Raw genomic sequence first — 17,690 nt, 5'->3', positions numbered from 1 at the left:
GCGGGGGGCGGGCAGGTGTGCGCCGAGGGGGCGGGAGCGGCGGTGACGGAGGAGGGGGCGCGGGCCCGGAGCGCTACCCAGCCACCCACTCGCCACAAAAGCCACAGGAAGGAAAACGCCGGGAGCGTCGCCGGCGGCCGCCCGGGGCCGGGAGGGCGGGAGAGCAGCCGGGACGGCAGGTGACCCCGCCGCGCGGAGGGGGGCGGCTCGGGAGGCGACCGCGCCGAGGCGCGGGGGCGCCGAGACCTCCGCAGCGCGGCAAAGGCCGGGAGCCAGGAAGCGCTCTCCCAAGTATATTCCGGGAGGAAGGTGGTCCCTGAACTGTCAAAGAGCGAACATTAAAAACAACCGAGTAACAGCTTGTGGTCCAAGTCAGAGACGTACACTAGTTCAGAAAGAAAAACAGTACGAGGCCCATGGTGGCAGAGTGAAACAGAATTTGGGTCATCTGACTTGTTATTGCGAATGACTTCTGATTACAAAAGAAAAGTGTCATCTTCTTAAAAATAATTTACACGGAGTGAAAGACAAGTTTAGGTTGAATACATCTGTCGTAGCGTTAAGAACTTCAGGATGACAGGATAAATTCCCAGTTAAATCAATACTAATGATCACACACATGATTTTATTTAATCTATTATAGTTCATATAAAAATGAACATTAGGATCTCACGTAAAAATATATCATTTATCGCTTAAGCTTTTATACTACCATTTTAGCACCCTAAAAGCAATTAATCATAAAAGAAGAAGAAAACTGTTCAAAGAATTACTTTGCAGAATACACTAGTAGGGAAAAGAGAAAAATCAGACCGATAAACATTCTCTACACATACAAAAGCAACAAGTTAGCACAAGTAGTGAGATAAGAGGAAAATATGCAAATGAAGCTCTTTCAAGCTACCAATATACTTAGGCGCACTGATTATACAAGAAATCTATGAAAAGCAGAAGGTAAAGTAGAAGCTAAAGTATAGGAAATTATGGCCTCCTCGGGGAGGACACGTTTAGGAGAAACACAGTGAAAATATATCACTCTAATAACACCCAGGTTTCACCCACAAATCGGAAAGGTTCAGTCAAAATAGAGAACGACAACCTTGAATCTTGGCACACAGAAGCCTAAGCCTTGAGCAAAATACAGAGTATTTCATGATCAAACACAAAACAAGAAAAGAAACTCAAGGTAATCTTTATTTGAAAACCTAAATACATTTTTAGAAAGCTCAAATGTGTGGAAATATGGAGACTCTTTAAGACATGAAAATATAATCAATATCAAACAAGTATAGTAAAATGTTGCACTTGTGTAGGACTGTAATAGATGTTGAAATACTGAAATGTATAAACAGGCTTGATATTCAAAAAACCCACCTAGCTATCTGTAACCCAGGCATGGGGGTGCACACCTGTAATCCCAGTACTTGGGAGGCTGAAGCAGGAGGCTGGCTACCTGTGAGTTTAAGGCCAGCTTGGGCTACATAGTTAATTCAAGGCCTTGTGTAGACCCTGTCTCAGAAAACAAATTTTAAAAAGACCTCATTAATGACATTTTAAAATATGATGGGTAAAATTTGAAGTTTATAAAATGGATATTTTAGTAGTTGATTCATATTGGTAAGACTTCACATGATTCCCTAAAACCTGACTTGTCACTAGGGATAGGGGATTCTAATACCATGGTGGACTAATTAACAACCAGTGGCAACATGAAAAGAAAACACAGGCTACAAAAGAATGTTACTGCCCATTTAATATAACCCCCAGTTAAATGCCTTCAACCACAACAACAGAACAGATAGAGAAAAGAAGGGAAACATGGGCAAAACAATGTAAGTGCAGAGGAAAAAAATACTAAAAAAAGGTTACTGAAAATATCAAGACACATTAGAATGAAACACTATGGACCAGGGAGATAGCTCAGTAGAATAAGCGCTTGCCTGTTAAGTACAAGGGCCTCAGTTCAATCCCTGTTCTGAAAAAAAAAAAAAAAAAAAAAAAAAAAAAAACAAAAAACACTCTAAAAGTGTTTATTCTATCATTTTACACAAATACATAAGACAATATGCCTCTGGACTGCCTTAACCTCCTAAAGACCTGATTAAAGCTAATATAGCATGGGAATTAAAATAGTAGTCTTTGAATAGCACCTTTCAAGCAGGAATCAAACCTATTCATAAACATAAAAGATAAAAGTAATAAGAACTGTATGGCCTTGGAAAATGATAAACAGTAAATAAGCATAAAGATACTTAATCATTATTCTAAAAGGTAACAACATAGTATGATCATGAATCTATTAATCATATGTACATATTAATTTTCCCTAAAGCACCTTCTTTATTCTGGAACTATATCACCATAAGAAATAATATTAAAAAATGGCATATAGAGGGTTATACCCTAGGGATATACACTGAACTTAATATATATTATCTACTACTTAGAATATTTTATCATAGCCACTTAGTATTGGCCAATATAAATGCTGGTCAAAAGAAAAAATGAAAATAAAAAGTTAAGTTGAAAAATCCCACCTTCCTAGTCATATGTGAGGTAAGTTATGATGGTGTGGAGGGATATCAACTGATTCCACAAAGGCATCTTTTATCTGCCCATAGAGATGCAATGAAATAATGAAAAAACAAACTATAAATCTCCTATCAAATAGAAAATTTCAGATACTTAAAATGTTTCAGCTCAAACGCATTAACTATTTAACATGTGGACATGCACTTAAAATGAAGTATATCAATTTTCTCTCACGTAAGGAGGCATTCAAACCAGCTGCACAAAAGAAGCAAAGGCAAACTATTGTAACAGATACACAAGATTTTTCAAAAACTTAATGAAAGGACCACTGCATGTTTCAGATGGCAACGTATTAAGATAAATATGCAGGCAGATATTTGAAAGCATTAAAATACAGAGTTCTGAATAGCACATACACTTGTAATAAACAGTGAAAGCATTTAGAATTCGAATGCTTTTAAGATACAGCAACTCAGCCAGTGACACCGTAAAGCAATGCTTACCACAATAACACTTTCTAAGGACATTTTTTCATCTTTTTAAATTCAAATACAGTTGGCTATCTCTACACTCTTAAAAGACAGCAAAATTTATATAGCATATTGCTCTTTTTGTCAGGTCAACTCTTTGTTTTTGGCTTTAACTGCAAGTGGTGTTTTCCATATAAGAATTCTGGGAATATGGTCTGTTCTGGCCATATAAGGGCATCTATTTAAACCTTATGTTTTGCTGTCATGTTTCATTTGGTCTGTCTGGGATGTCAGCATTCATTGCCACTTTTTTCCTCCAGTACTGGAGATTGAACCTGGAGCCTTGCTCATGCTGGGCAAGTGCTCTACCACTGAGCTACATTCGCCTCCTCCACATTATTTCTTCAATGGACCAAATCACCAACTTGGAAGAGTAGAGAGGAACAGTAACTGGGGCTGCAGCCCTAACAACTGTCAAAACATCTATCCGAGAGGAAATACAATATCCTGTAAACATTAGCACTCTCTTATCACCTATTATCTATGACTGACATCATTACAACTGCAAACAGTTTAGGAAAGGACTTACTCGAGTGCACAAGTTTGCAGTATGCATGTGCACAGTTCCAGCACGCACATTGGCACTCACGGCAAGGCACATGCGAGCTGCCTCAGTGTGACCCAGCCCTGAAAATGGGGAGAGAGGCAGCCTCATGTTTTTCTCTGACTAAATTCTGAGTAATCCTACCAGAAAGTTCTGGCCTCCATGATATTTTCTCCTAGTGTCTTGTATTTCTTCTCTGTAACTGTCTTAATTAACGATTTGCATAATTATTGGCTTAATAAATATTTCCCTGGGGGCTGGCCAAATAGCTCAGTGGATTAAAGCACCTGCAAGCAGGCACAGGGTTCAAGTTCAATCCCTGGGTCTGCCATGCTGGCCCCACCCCCAGGGCACACTGAGAAGACAATTGAGACTGGGTGTGGTGGCACACCTGTAATCCCAGCTCTTGGGAGGCTGTAAACAGGCAGATCACTACGAGTCTGATCTAGTAGTGAGACCCTGAACACCCTGTAGACCCATTCATCAAATACAAAAATAAATAAATAAATATTTCCCTTAATACACTATGAGCCCTATGAGGGCAGTCTCTGCTCGCTATCTTACCATGAACTCGATGCAGTATCCTCAAAGTCCTTACACTTTTGAATGAATGTACAGGAGTAAAGAGTTCATAGTGTGTCACTCGCAGCCAATCTCCCTTACCAACTGTAGTAATCATACTTTCATAGAGTCCAGATCTGAGAGGAAACAGTGGCAAAGGTGCTCACATCATTTAAATCTAAACTAATTAAAATTGCTTACAATGTACAAGTTTGTTCCTCCATCAGATTTTAAAGTGCTCAGTAGCCTGATGTGGGTAGCTAGTTGTTAGCACAAAGGAGATTATAAAACCTTTTCCCTTAGCAGAAAGATCCACTGAACGGTGCTTACCTAAGGAGTTTCTGTAAAGCAAACAAACACCAACTAAGTGATCTAGGACCAGGTCTGGAGTTTTAGCGATGGTGAATAGTTTTCAAACAATCTAATGTGTGTGAACCAGGACCATTTTCCATTTTAGAATGAGTCCACAGATCTGTGAAGTTGAACGGAATTTTGGGACCTGTGAATCACTGAACACAAATTCAAGACAACTTTCTAGACATGTCTGTACTCGAAAGGGTCCTGTAATGCATTTGGAATAATGTGCTTTTACTCCAAATGTTGCTTTGCATGAACATTCGAACATCTCAGTGAAGTTATAACCCTCCTCCCCTCACCAGAGCCCTCACATTAAGCAAGGAGAGCTGCCCTTAGAAAATGGCTCTTTGGAAGGTTTAATTGCAGATACTTTATGCACCTACTCAAGCTGGGAGGGCATCGGGACACCAAACAAATAATGGTATACTGCAGAAAATAATGACAAAAGCCTGGAGAATGCTGCTGGAAAGATAAAAGAGTAATGATAATGAACTTTAAATATAGGGTTTAGGGGGGTTTTGTTTTTCCCCCAAATAAGTTGGGTTTCAGTTATAGCCTGACTGATAGTGATCAAAAGTTGTTTCCTAATTACTTTGGGGTGAATGTCAAAATCCACCCGTAATTTATGATTTAGTTTTAATAGACAAAGGTCATTATTATAGCAGAGCAAAGAAAGGTCAATATTTATGCAAGTTCTAGAAATGTGGTTAACAATGGCCATTGTAGTTGACTCCTAGAAACAGACCTTTGGTCCTTTTATTCAGAAATACCACTTTTTTAATCAGCAAAATTTTAATAGACAAAGTATTTTAAAAGCTACTGTTCCCTCCATTGATGTTGGAACGAATCATTTCTCTGAGGTGGCACAACGGTAACGATTTCACCACCAAAATCGGTGTTCTAGCTAGACCTGGATTCAAGATTAAATAGTAGGAAAGATTCCTGTGAGTACCACTGAGTTCACCAGTGTTGGAGATGGCCACTGAAGTGCTTCACAGTTCCCAGATGCCTCACTCGGTTCCCAGGATGAGAGCCTTCCCACCTCTTCTCTCTTGAGGCCCTTCCTCCTACTGTCCCCTCTGCAATGCAGATTGGTTTTCTGTCTTTCTCCAAAGCCTGGACCAGCTGCTGGTATTACTTTTAATGCTCCATCAGAGCTACCTGTCCCACTTGCAATGTGGCATTCCACATGCATATGTCAGCACCTCCAGCAGCACAGCAGCCAGCATCCTGCATCCTGAGGCTTGTCGTGCACACACTCGTGGAGTCCCCCACAGTGCCTGCCACCACTGGGAAGAAATTCAAGAACTGTTTTGATGAACGGGTGCTTCTAAGAACGCCGCTAAACTACCCGAGGATGTACCGCCAGGTGCAGGGATCACAACCAGGATGTCCAACCTGCACCCCACTGCAATTAAGACAGACTAGCTGAGGGGAAAGCCAGGTTGTTTTTAAAACTCCCCGGGTAATTCTGTGGTTCAGCCAGGTTCTGCATCTACTGGTTTAGGTCCTGTTTTAGAGACAGGGGATTAAATATGCCTGCTGAACACCCCTGAGGTAAAATTTTGAATCCAATCCTATGGTCAGGGTCACTGAGAAAAGCTAAGTCTGTGCTAGAAACCACACGTGACCAAAAATTCAAGAAATGTATGTGTAGCCAAGCCACTTGTGCAAACAAACATAAAAAGGGTGGAAAAAAAAAAGAGGGGAGGACAAGTCATTAGATCACTGATTTGGCGAATAAAGGTATGCTATTTGAAGAACCATGATAAATTAGCATTTGGGCACTTGCTTGAGATTTACTGGGGTGCCAGAAATCCTGTGCAGGTATGTGATTTATCATCATAGACATAAGCGACTAACCACAAAATTACACATGGAAGTACAATTCTAAATCCAGTCTATTATTTACTGGAGCCAGAACCATCCAAGTTTCCTCTAATTCTTTTTTCAACACAGTTGAGTGTGATTCCTTCCCCCACCACCACCACCACCACCACCAAACATGAAAAAACAAACAAAAAACCCTACTTAACCTTGAATGGGTTTCTCCTTAAATGTTCCCAAACTTCGATTTAGTTCAAGATTAAGTCACTGCACTTGATCAAAACCAAAGCATTCACAGGGACCCTTCCCTGGCACCAGTTGCAGGGCATTCTCAGTTCTGGCTGCTGTGCATTCAACACCAGCAGGATGCTCTGGGGAGTTAAATTCCAAGGAAGTCAAATAGCAACCTTTCCCAATCAACCTTCTGCAAAGCACATCAGCCTTAGCAGTGAGAAAATTACTGATTTTTCTGTCATAGATGTTAGGAGAAAGAGTTTGAGGTCACAATCAGCTTAAATCCTAGTCCAGGTCATTTTTGTGGGACCATCAACCAAAGACAGTATGAGACACTGTATTACTCACCACATCCAATACCACAAGACACTAGACCAGGGACTGTCCAGAGGAAAGGAAGGCCAACGCTAGGAACACATGCTTTACATCTGGGCAAGAAACACATCTATAATGCTTGCCATTCGTTAAAGGCAAGTATAATTCAAACAAAAGCACAAGCACATTCTGTTTGACCTGACGGAAAAGAGTTAAAAACAGCTGTGGCAGTAGTTGTATAACACTATGAATGTAATTAGTATATTCAAACTGTACACTTACAAATCATTGAGATGGCCTATTTTGTTATATCTTTGATCACAAATATTTAAAAGCAAAATAATATCTATTCTTAAGACTGACAAAAATATCATGAAAATATGTCCAACTTGAGCAACACAACAACCTACAATAAACAACTCACTCCCCACCCCAACTTTCCACTGTTTGTCCTTACCTGTTAGCCACACTGCAGCCTATGCTAGATAATTAATACATATGACAAATACCTGACCCAAGGATAATTAACACGGATTGGCAATTAGAGACCAAGGTCTCACCCAATTTGAGGGTCCTTCTGTGCAGGTCGGTCTCATTCAACATATCCTGACTAAGAGATGGAAGCACAGGAAAAAAAAAACAAAAACCCAAATTATATTACATCCACAAATTCCTTTAACATGTTTTTCAAAGCAACAAAAATGAACTACATTCATGAAATATTATACCTTCCCACTCAAATGCAGAGCTGCATTTGTAACAACTGTTGAAATGTAGTCTAATAATTTATAAATTGTTTAATTATGAAAGCTTTGAAAATAAATTCTGGTTTCAAATAAAATAACATTTTTTAAGAGGCCTCCAAATTTAGTCTGTTACTTTTACAGTGACAGTTATAAATATTAAAGTATACAACTTATTCAATAATTAGAAATATCTTTTCCTTTTGTATCAAGGTCTTTTATATTCAATGATGGAGATTTTAATGAATTGTAAATTCAATTATAAATTATATTTGAGACAATACATACGTATATATATAATATTGCATGACTAAGCAATATTAATATACTGTAAAAGCAAACTAAGACATATTTATGTGAAAAAGCAAAAAAAAGCTTCACAGTATAGCTAAAGCATACCTATTTATCTATTTGTGCCACTTCACTAGTGTTTATTGTAAGACTTAATTCATGAGAAAATGAACATGGACTGTAAATATGCATGCAAATTCCAGCTGATATGAAGCAAAAAGTTTAGAAATAATGCTACAACATGACTTTAAAAAAAGAACTAGAGAGTGATGTGTCTATTTTTTTAATCATTTATTGTTACTTATTTTGTAAAGAGTACTTTCATTTGTGTGTATATATACATTTGGGAGAGAAACAAACTGTATTTATGGAAAATGTTGGTGGGAATCAGCTTGTAACTGTTTTGAGACTGCACTGTTTTAAAGATGGTCAATATCTACTGTTTTTCTACTGCAATTGAACACACTCTATAACATAGTCATGTTACAGTTAATGAAAATTTAAACTTATCTCTCCTCACAGGTAGTAAGGTCCTCAAAAGTAACTTTTTAGTTCAATCTGTGAAAATAGTATTTGACACTAGAAATTTACCATGAGGCAAGCCAACTGCATCTCTCAAGCGAGCATATGCCACAATTTGGGTTATAAAACCAAATCTCATGGCATTCTTAATAGATTTGAGAAATTCAGTAGCTTGCCCAGCATCAAAGCATGCACTGAAGCATAAATTATAGATAGATAGATAGATAGATAGATAGATAGATAGATAGACAGACAGACAGACAGATAAATTACACAGGTAATATGTACCTCTCATGCAGGGGAGTATTACATAATTTACAACTCATCCACCACTGTTTTAAAAGAAATCCTTTAAACCCCACAGTTAATGTAACATGCCTATTACTAAGCAACTCCTACAAAAGAAAAGAAAAATGTCATGGGAGGAAAGTCGTGGAGAAAAGAGAGGGCAACTAACTACATTTGGATCTTGCTTCCTCAGCCCTAGCCAGCTGAGTAATCCTTTAATTTTAATTTTTGGTGGAACTGGGGATTGAACTCAGGCCCTTGTGTTTGCCAGGGAAGCGCTTGTTCCACTGAGCCATCTCCCCGGCCCCTTGAGTGATCCTTTCTTAGCCCAACAGGATCCAGTGTCACACCTATAAACTGCGGGGGTGGAATCTGATCATCTTTAAGACTTGATGGAAAAATTCTCTGACTCTATGCTTAAAAAACAAAGTTTACTCTAAAGAGAACAGAAAGACACAAGGAAACTTCTCACATGCTAAGCTAGATGTTTATCTATATAGAAGAGGCAGGTGTCAAACAAACAAATAATAAAAAAAAAAAAAAAAAACCACTAAGGCAAAGAGAAACTTTAACTCACCAGATTCCATCTGTTACATTTGAATTCATGCATAATTGATTATCCATGACTGGTAAGTTCTTTCCTCACTAGCCGGCCACAGTTTTCTAAACATTATGTATTAAATCACTCCTAAAGTAGACTGCGCCTCAGAAACAGTAAGGCAGAATGAGAATATTTTAAATGAAAAATTACATGCCGGTTAATAATAATACAGCTGACCTATGTTTAAGGGAGAGAAATTTTAATCATGTGCATATTAAATATTAATAACCTATTCTGTTATTGTTATAATAAGGTTAAGTAGGCTTCTCCATGCTTAAGGAAAGAGAGGGAAGCAGGACCGCATAATGGTGCAAAAAGACACAGAGATGAGAGACAGACAGAAGGAAAATGTGTCAACAATAAACAAGAGGAAATGAGAAAGAAGGAAAAGATGAAGGTGGAAACTAATCTCTATGTGTCATTATGACTGCCAGAGTACTGGCAAAGAAGCAGCATCCTTTTATTTCAATTTTAATCATTTCTGAATTTTAATACCCGGCTCCTTTTGTAATTCTCCTGGCATTCCCCATATGCCTCCATCCCAGCCAAAGCACCAGTGTAAATTAAATGGCAGGCAAGCGCACCACTGATGTAGTCTCCCGGAAGAACCTACCAGGTGACCAAAAGCAAAAAAGGTATGTCTACTTTATATCCCTCCAGAGCTCTCGTCAATGTACTGGCTGCATGTTTTCGACTTTCTTTAATTTTGAAAAGAAGGACAGAAGTTAGATAAGCTACAGAGAGAGAGAGAATCATTAAAAAAAATAAACCCAAAACAAAATAAGGCAAGCCAGTAGTAATACAATAATCAGTGACCATCAGGGCCTGGAAAAATGAGTTTGCTCTCACTGGCACTAAGGAGCATCACATGATTATTTAATTACAGCTCTCATTTTTGTCTCGTGGATGGCAACATATCAACAATTAATAGGGCAAATAGAGGAGACTGTGTTTTTAAAGAGACAGAATGTGTATGACAATGTAATAGGTCACCCAGCAGCGCAGCACCTAAAGAATGCTTTCTTTTGTGTAACTAAATAGGAATGTCTTACAATGAGACCTACACGTTTTAAAAATAAAATAAAATTCAAACAGAAGTCTCTTTTTAGGTAACTTTCATAGGATGCCAGGGACTTTAGGGAATGCCTTATATGTCGTTCATTCAACCTTATGGCAACTTTAGTGTCAGTTTCAAGGGCTAGAGTGAAATTTTCATTAACATAAATGCCCTGTATCTTATAATATTTTTTAAACAATGTGCATAGAGCTACAATACAAAAACTTTTTTTAAAAAGCAATAATCACAGATGATATGTATTTGATGGGCTCTTGGAAAAAAGTAATTACTAGGAAAGAACAGTAAAGGTCAATCAAATTTGGGCCACTGGTCCATAGAAGAAAATGGGTCCTGGAATATCTGAAAGGCCCCCAATAGTGGCCTAACTGCACAAACCTCAAGGGAGAGTTCCCAGTTGACTCTGGTAATTTGTCACCACAACCAAACACCAAAGGAACATGAACCTGAACAGAGACAGTTAATCTAATCCTGGAGGTCAGACAATGACGATAAAACTGAAACCCTGGTGTTACAGTTTTTTGGGGTTTTTTTTAGGAAAACAAAGAGATGACAATATATAGTTTAAATAAAAGAACCCAATTATACAGAATACTGGGGCATGAATAGATTAAGTGTTTAGATTACTTCCATATAAACAGAAAATCAGAAGGAAAATTCTCTTTTTTTCCCAATAAATCTTCACCAGTATGAGTTACATTCAGTATTTATTCTATTATTAATTTAGCACTTATTTAATGAATGTTCACAAAGTACAAGGTACAGAATGCTGTGAATGAAGTTTTATTTCATAGAGCAAAGATATAGGGCATATATTTAATTTTTTGTAGTTTAGTACCTTGTTCAAATTAATAATAACAAGAGCTAAGAGCTTGATAAAGTAGGAATACTAGGGAATTTTTAAGTGCCATATTACAAAGTAACAAAGCATACAAATCCATATTATTCAAGGTATTTCAGCTAGTCAACAAATTTGACAGAATTGTCTAGATAAGGGTAAATCTGACCTTAAGGCCCTATAGTCCCAGTCATCTGTTGTTTTGTCACGAAAAATATCAGAGCTAAAACTCAGGTTTGATATTGATATTCAGACAATAAAATAATCCCACTGTGAACAAACAGTAGGTTATAGGAAATTGCAAGAAAATATGATTTCATTAAAGAAACAGTGACTAACATGATTTCACCAAGTAATTATAAAGAGGTGCTACATCAATGCAATAGCTTTTAGTAGCTTATGTTATTCAAAGTCATAGAGAAATAGGAAAATGGGGGCATCTCAAAAGACAACATGGGAAAGCTAAAACTGCCATCAAAACTCACTCACAAAAGCCATCAGGCCAATACTAATTACAAAAAAATAAAAATAAGAAAATTTGATTAACTTAGCAAAAAGTTTTAAAATGGTCTTAGGAGAAAATCTCTGGTGATTCTAAACCAAAAGTGTGACTCCATACATTCTAGAAGAATTTTTTTCCAAGAGTCTAGCAAGCAGCAGCTTGTGTGCAAGAGTACACATCATTCTTTTTTAACATGATTGTTAATATACAGTTAACATGTCTCAGAAAAGGCTGTAATTAACTGTCTACTGCTCTAATAACACTAATAAGCATACAGTATTATTAAAATACAATGACTCCATACAAACTAAGGCTGTCATTTTGAAACTTTTAAGATAATGTTCTAAATTGTTTAGTCCTCAAACCAGCCAAAAAGAAGCCCACCTTTGAAGATTTCTTTTTAAAAACACCATCCTTATTAAAATACTACTCTTTCTTCCCACAGTCTCAAGATTCTACCTACCACTGTACAGAACATGTATAGTCTCAGATGGTGAAATTACAAAGGTAAGCACTTAGATTATTTAATCAGTTGCAGATTATTTTAAAACTTAAACAGTAAACAAGTTGCTTTAATACTGCATTCACTGGTACAATATATGCTGGGGAAAGAAAAGCTTGCTATATCTCAAGATTCACAGCCCCACTGTTAATCCCCAATGGTTCCCATTGTCTGGTTCACTAGAACAGGAAAACACAATTTCATTCAACATCAAACAGCTAATTAGGGATATACCATATTCAAGACTACCTTCATTTTAAAAGGTATCTGTATACACTAGCTTCTAGCTTATTTATATAGTAATTATTATAATAAAATATTTATAACATAAAAACCTCTCTTAAAAGTCCATAATATTATAAACATTTAAAGACCAGATTGTCATTTACATGCTCTTAATAGCTTATCATAAACCGTGGAGTAAACTATAGAAAAATCTCTACCAGTCTACTTATTACATGCCTGGCTTCTAGGAAAATTGAATCTAAAGAATTCCCCATCATCTAGATTACTAACTTTTCTTTAAATACCTCAAGAAAAGAAGTCCAATAACTTCCTCTGGGAGACTACTACCATATCTCATCGTTAAGAAAAGAATGCCCATGGAAGAAATTTTCTTGGTATCTGGTTCCAAATCATCTATCGATGAGAAAAAACAAATCCCAACACATAGACTTCCCCCGGACAGCAACTGCTTGCCTCTCTCATTAGGGCTGTGTCTCTGACTGTCCACATGGAACTGATTATAGTAACTTTTCTGGCACTTACCCTCTAAATATCAGAGGCTTTTGTCCGAATCTAGCCCTACAGAAGAGATCTGAAAAAGTCTTTGATGAGGTGACAATGACGAAGTTCTCTCTGGCACTGCTAGCAAGGCAGAAGCATCCCCAAATGAAGTGGTTACCAGTTGCCTGTGAAGCAGCCGGACCATTACTGCAGTTCTGAGGGTGCGTCACAAATCAGGTCATAGCTCTGGGTAGAGTCCACCCACTTCATTGGGTACTACGCCCTCTACTTCCTGCACACCTGGGGGTAGGGGTACAGAGGCGGAGGGCCAGCTTCCCTCCCACAGACATTCTAGTAAAGGCACAACCAGGTGCAGCCTGACAGCTGCCTCTTTTGTATGAATTTCAACCTCTTAAGGGACCTGCACCCCTAGGTGCTCAAAACAATGCATGCAACAATAAACAGCCTGTAAAGTGAATGACATCCTGTAATGCAATAATGCATAGTTCAATATTTTTATCCAGCAAGATCCTTTCTCCACTGGAAACAGAACCAACTCTTTAATTTTTGATTATTTGAAGCTTCTCTATCAAATGTCAAATAACTGGACTGAATTGATTTCGGCAGAAAACAGGGACCTAAATGCTGGGGTACCACTTAACTAATTTTCATCTCTCGTAACTGAACTAGATCACTGCACAAACTGAATTACATTCTTAAAAGTCCATTGAAAGAGGTGATTAGAACTTCTATTCTAAACCTTCAGACAGCAACAACTGTGGAAGTGATACAGAATAACTTGAAAGAATAAAAATAGGCCAATATGCTGGAGAAACGCTACACTACTAAATCTCACCCTGAATATATATACACACAAGCTGTATCTATTTACTCTGAAATGAAATCTTTGATCTTAAAAAAGACTTTTAAAAAATAAACAGCAAAAGGTACCATTGGCATAAGTTCAAGAGTAGGAAATAATGTGTGTTGATGTGCTGATCACACTCTATGAAGACATCAAGTTTAAATAGACTTACCATTGAGAATAGCTGTTAGAAATGATATATAAATTGCCATAGTAGACACTTTTTCTTCGGTATAATGAAGCAAAAGAACCTTGTGTAACAGATTTGATTTATATGCTATATTAAGACCATATTCTGCTCTGATGTCAGTGTATATGATTCCAGATTGACAACTGTGTGCAGACAATGGGCGCAAGAGCTGCTTAAACAATTTACGTGAAATAAGCAGTTTTCTGGAGTTAATTATGAGTTTAGGAATTCAACTTCAACAGGATTTAGACGTTTCAAGGGGCCTTTGGCAAAGAAGGGACCTTTAAAAGAAACAACACATATATTCGGTACCCAAAATGTAGAGATCACGCTTATTTTAGGGATGGAGATCAACAAAGAGGCAAAAAAAAAAAAAAAAAAAAAAAAAAAAAAAAAAAAGGAGGTAAGAATATTTTCAGAGGGAAGCTAAGAGACTCAACCAACCAATGAATTCCACTTTGTACTCATATTTATAGAATATTAAAAACTAAAGCATTCCATCGGAGACTTGAAAGGGAAGTCTCGTTATCATAGTTATTATCTGTGGATCAAATAGTTTAATCTATTTGGAACTTTGCAGAAAGTTAATTTAGCAAACACACACTTGAATGTGTTTGAACATATTTGTCCTGGGGTTGCTTTAAGATGACTACTTTAAGTGGCATGCAGATTCTTTTGGAGTTTTGATGTTATAGTTGAGGTATGCAGAGCAAAAGTGCATAGCATTTCTTTCAACTGGTTCTTACAAGACAGCAATGAGATGAAATTACTCTTCTTTCAAGTTTTGCCACTGGGAGATGATAAGAAAAACTCCTTTCGACCCCTACTCCCAAGCATGAAGAGTCAGAAGCCCTGGGTTATAGCACAGGTAGATATTAAAACGGAGACAGAGCCGTTATTTAGTGGTGACAGGAATATAAATACATGCACTAACCTATAAACTGGTATTTACTTCAGGAAGGTAAGTAATATTTTTACTCTGATTGCTGAGCTGTCAGTTTAATGCAGCGTAAATAAACAGTAGGTACCTGCTAGCTCGAAGTAGGAAGTATTCATTCCACACGAAGAACAGATTACTGAAGCCTGATGCGCATCATGCTGAAACATAACTTTCATTTTACCAGAAAATATACCCTCCCATGGATGATATTTTCGTGCCTGATCTATTAATTAACTTAACTCTGTTCTGTCAAAATGTAAACCAATTTGTTAAAATCATCACAGAGTTTTGGAGTTTGAAAACCAAATCAATTTGCAAAGCAAGAGTAATGGCTGTTGTGTAATCTGATCACAAATGCTAAAAATGAAGACAATATAATAAACATAAACTATTTAAAAACAAGAATGACGAAGAATATATTTAAGTAACACAGAATTCAATAATCTGAATTATCTCATTTCCTCAAAATCCCACTCTGCCAACTAGCACCTTTATTATTTTATAGCCTTGTGCTAGTTTGGTCTTTTTTGTATGTGTGCTTATTTTGTGCTCTGAAGTATCTAAAAGTAAACTATTCATAAAAATCAAGCCGTCTTCTCTAATTCAGCAGCAAGAATTCTGAATGCTCCTGGGAGAAGCAGTAAGTTTGAAGATCAGATGACATATTTCCTAATGGCATTCACATAAAATGTGGTTTTTCTTTCTATTTTGTAAATGGCATAAAGCTATGATGATATATATAGCAATTAATTTCCCCTTATATGTGAGTACTGAGCAAAACACTTCGTGGTATCATTTAAATGAAGCACATCTAAAAAGTACAAAAGCACAAGTATAAAAGGTTTCTGTTCACACACCAATCTTCTGATAATTGATCAATAGATTCTACAGGTAAAGGGAGAGTTTTGAAAAGGAATGTTTACGCATTCAACTACAAATATGTCTAGACATAACCTGAAGACTGATTTAGTCATACACACTTGTGTACTTCATCAATTCCAAGTGCTAATATAATATTAATTGCAGCCATCTGAGACAATGTATGGAAGAAATGATGTATTTGCGTAAAGGGCATATCTATGTATGGCCCTTTTGGAAATTTTCACAGCAGATGAGAAACCACTAGAGTGCTTTATAGAGTCCCTACTGTATATCCATGTTGTGTTTAGCTTAATAGTGTTTGTAACCAAAAGATTTTTACAATAATGAGGAACAGGTGCTTGTCACCTGACCTTTTAGGCTTAATTTACAATCCATAACCTGTCACATAAAAAAAACCCTGAAATGCTCCTCTAGATATTTCGCTTGTTTCTAATTTCATGTAGTATTTCTTAACCATCAATATATTGTGTCTTATTCAATCACTGGTTCACATAGCTAGCAACAAACTTCTCTGCAGAAATAAACCAATATTTTTGGTTGTTCTCGTTTAAGATGCTGGGAGACAAAAGAACTACTTTTGTAGATTATCAACCAGAAAATATATTAATTTATTACAACAACTGAACAAAAGACATTCCTTTCAAATACTTTTACATACAAAGAACTCTTATTTATTACATATTTTGGCTTGTGGGAAAGTGAGGAATGCATTGATTCTGTCATAACTACTCAGACTTTTTGGGAGCTCTTTAGGTCTTCTATATCCACCCCCCCACACACACACATTTTTAAGGAGCTAGTACTTTATAGGAGGGAAATCCTTATTTGTTCCTTTTTTTAATCCATCATTTGTATTCATTATTCAGAACTGAATACAAAATTGAAGAGTGATTTTATTTCTCTTGCATAATCTTGTTACATGTAGTCATATTCAAATTTAACAGTGCTTTGTACATTATAGCTACTGTTTACCTATTATATATTACATATGACTGAAGAACTCTCCATGTAAAATATTGTTTCCATTAGAAAAATATGAAGTAATAAGTGTCAAATGGAGATGAAGAATACACATATTTGGTATATTTATAAAATGTAGCCATTTAAAATGTGCACAAATAGAATACATATTTTGCTGCTGCTACATGTTACGTTGTATGCACATTGTCTAAAGCATATTTAATAATGTGCTTAACCAAGTTAATTAAAGTACTTATGACTGGTGATTGTGTTAAACACTTGGAGAGGTAGTGAAAGATACAGCCAGTTACTTCTGCTAACTAAAGTTGAAATTATGCACTTATTATAACCTTTTCTAACAATGTGAGAAAAACAGAGTAAATATATTAAATTTGTTTCACAACAGATGCTTAGGTTGTTAATATTTAAGATGCCTATTCATGCTATTCCTGTCTGCACATTTGTCAAAAATGTAAGCTTGAATGCTAATGTTTGCCAGCACACTGGAGCAGCCAGTATATGAATGTACTACTGTTCTAGCAAAATAATATGCACTAGAAATATAGGACTGCTGCTAAATCATAGCACCAGTACCACATAGATTAGTAAAGGATTTTAGAGCAAACACCTCAGCCGTGGCGTTCCCCAGACTTAAAGTACGAGATTATTTATTTATTGCAGCACTATTTGGTAGAATAAACCTCACATTCTCAGAAAGCCCACTTCAGATGGGGGGTAAATTTCAATAAAGTTTTGACGGCTGACTAGCTCTGTCAGCAGCCCACTATAAATTTCAGGGATAGCTCAGGACACAGGCTGACACCCAGCGTTCTGCTCATTCTCCAGTCCCTCCTCCACCCTCTTG

This window comes from Octodon degus, unplaced genomic scaffold (genome assembly GCF_000260255.1).
Source record: "Octodon degus isolate 3935 unplaced genomic scaffold, OctDeg1.0 scaffold00043, whole genome shotgun sequence".
NCBI lineage: Eukaryota > Metazoa > Chordata > Mammalia > Rodentia > Octodontidae > Octodon > Octodon degus.
This window is presented reverse-complemented; position numbering follows the sequence as displayed.